This window comes from Muntiacus reevesi, chromosome 2 (genome assembly GCF_963930625.1).
Source record: "Muntiacus reevesi chromosome 2, mMunRee1.1, whole genome shotgun sequence".
NCBI lineage: Eukaryota > Metazoa > Chordata > Mammalia > Artiodactyla > Cervidae > Muntiacus > Muntiacus reevesi.
The window spans coordinates 273,005,756-273,008,709 of record NC_089250.1 but is presented as its reverse complement, the minus strand read 5'-3'; the positions used below and the strand labels follow the sequence as shown (position 1 = coordinate 273,008,709).

The 2,954-nt window shown below is 40.6% G+C and overlaps 1 non-coding gene across 1 annotated transcript; it reads left to right on the top strand.

The window, feature by feature from the left end:
* Positions 1 to 995: 995 nt before the first annotated feature.
* LOC136162203 (small nucleolar RNA SNORA62/SNORA6 family) lies at positions 996 to 1,144 on the top strand. The gene has a single exon (XR_010662024.1). It is a non-coding gene; the product is annotated as a small nucleolar RNA SNORA62/SNORA6 family (small nucleolar RNA).
* The last annotated feature ends 1,810 nt before the right edge of the window (positions 1,145 to 2,954 follow it).

Genomic DNA, 2,954 nt, shown 5'->3' with positions numbered 1-2,954 from the left:
TATTTGGCTTTTTTCTTGTTTCTTGATGTAAGCCTGTAATGCTATGAACCTTCCCCTTAGCACTGCTTTTACAGTGTCCCATAGGTTTTGGGTTCTTGTGTTTTCATTTTCATTCATTTCTATACATTAAATATTTCTATGTGTATTAACTGACTGAACTCAAGTCCTAAAGGAACTTTCTTCATGTTTATAGGGCAGCTACTGTGTTCCCTGTCATTGTCTTATGTGCATTTTCACATGACAAAAGTCTCAAAATAACCACTGACTTATGTATTTGTTAGTGTAAGGCAGAGAAGAAATGTAAATTAAACTTAATCTCAGTCACAACATGTGGATAGAAAAAAGAACGCTAAGGAAAAACTTGAAAAACAAAAGAAATAGGGTAGCATGATTTGAGAGAATCGCATTGAAACATATCTATTACCATATGCAAAATAGATAGCCAGTGGGAGTCTGATATATGACTGCGCATCCAGAGCCACTGCTCTGTGACAACTTGGAGGGAGAGCATGGGGAAGGAGGGAGGGGACACACGAATGCCTATGGCCGATTCATGCTGAGGTATGGCAAACACCATCACAATATTAAAAACTCAACAAAAAGGAAATTGTACGATAGCTGACAAGGAACTACGGAGTGTATTAATTAATTTTCTAATGTTACATCAACATTTTAATATCCTTTGGAAAACTGGACTTCCATTTAGTATTTGTTAATATTAAATATTTCCAAACATTACTGTTCATTAGGCTAGCATAAAAATGTCTTAGGCAACAGATAGTAAATAGTAATTTTTCTGTTTAGTAAAACAGATAAATAGTAATTTACTACCATCTTCAACTACCATATAGAACAATGGAACACATCTGTATGGCAGGAAAAGGAATGTAACAAATTGACAGCACGAGTAAACATTCAGTGTTTTGTTAAACAGTCTCACTGGTTTTTCCGATGTGTGACTGCTGATACCTTTAAACTTTAAAACCAACCGATTCCCTGCACTTGGTAGAGCTTGGAGTTGAGGCTGCTGGCCAATGGACTCACAAGTGTAGGTAGTGTGCTACACGAGGGGCAAGTGTTTTGGTAACACCACAAGGGTCTCTGGCCCAATGAGTGGAGTTGGATAGCAATACTTGCTACAAAACTATGATTTTAAGAAATAAGAGCTTATTTAAGGAGAGATGAAAACATTTTAAAAATAGCTTTTTTTTCTCTTTAATGTTCGTAACTCTTCAAGCAGTACTTGAGTTTTCTGTTTTCTCAGTTGATGTATCCTGCTCTGAGATCCTAAAAAGGGAGCGCACTCCGTGGGTCTGATGTGGTGGATGCTCGCCCGGGAAGTTCTGCCCATGCGTGGCACCATCTCCTGAGAACATCCATGGGAGGTCATGCCGGATCTCTACTTCTACAGAGATCCTGAAGAGATTGAGAAAGAAGAGCAGGCAGCAGCTGAGAAGGCTGTGACCAAGGAGGTGTTTCAGGGAGAATGAACTGCTCCAGCCCCAGAGTTCACCACCACTCAGTCTGAGGTGGCAGACTGGTCCGAGGGTGTGCAGGTGCCTTCCGTGCCGATTCAGCAGTTCCCCACGGAAGACTGGAGTGCTCAGCCTTCCACTGAAGACTGGTCTGCAGCTCCCACCGCTCAGGCCACTGAATGGGTAGGAACCACCACTGAGTGGTCGTAAGCTGTTCTTCAACAGACTTCCACCAAGATGGAAAATAAACCGTTTCTAAATAAATAAATAAATAAAACCAATCGCTTCCTATGTTGCCTGTCTGGGCAGGCTGAGAAATTCCCATCAGGTTGGAAGTCTATGGTGCTCCGACTAGAAAGCTTCATCAGTTAACAAACATTCTCATAACATATCATCTGTCTCAGTATCCAAACCAAACTTTGGGTTTGGTTCCATCTTGTGCTTTTGGTGACTTCAAAGTAACAAGAACAAAAATGTTGGGGATCGAATGTATGAAATTTCCAGTTTATCAAGCAAATAAAAAATGCCACCATGTAGTGTGCATTCCCAATTATTTCTGGGACTTCCCTGGTGACTCAGTGATAAGGACTCGGCCTGCCATTGCAGGAGACGAGGGGTCAATGCCTGGTCCAGAAATTCCCACATGCTGTGGAGCCACTAAGCCCCTGAGCCACAACTGTTCAGCCAGTAATAAGTAAACAATCAAAAAGAAATTACTTCAGTATTCTCCAAGGTCAAAAAGAGATACCACGTTTAACTTAGTTCTGAAGTTTATTTCCTAATATTTTACATGTTTATTTTCCTATTTTCACTTCATGTAAATCAAGCGCATATTTTGATTTGGGAACAAAAGAGGACATTGGGAAATATCATATAAGAACATCCATAAACAGAGGAGTAGGTTTTAGGGGGCCAGAGTCTATAAAAGCTCCACTATGGACAGAGTATGGGAAAGAATAACTCAAGTGCAAATTATTAGTCTATAATCCCCAAATTAACTATTCTCTGATTTCACCATGCAGAGAAACTCTAATAGATTCTTTCAACCTTGAGAGCCTTTGGGGCATTACTAGGTTTTGTATGCAGAATTGAAATGGGATAAAACTGTGTTGTTTGAAGAAAAATGATTGTTGTGAATAAAGAAATACTGGTTATACAAATACAGGAAACTCCTTCACAGTACTGATTTTTCACAGGACATTCCTGGTGGTCACAGGAATTCCAGGTTAACAATCTGCCTTGCCACAAAGGGGACTCAATCCTTGTTCAATCCTTGGTTGGGGATATAAGATCCCACATGCAGCAGAGCAAGTAAGCCCAGGTACCGCAAGGCAGAGCCGGCATCCACCAGAGCCCCCAGGGCCATGGTGAGAAGTCCTGCTTGATGCAAAACAGACCTCGTGATCCACAACTAAGACCCACTGGAGTTAAATAAATAAGTATTTTAAAAAATATACCCAATTCTGCTTCCTTTGGGTA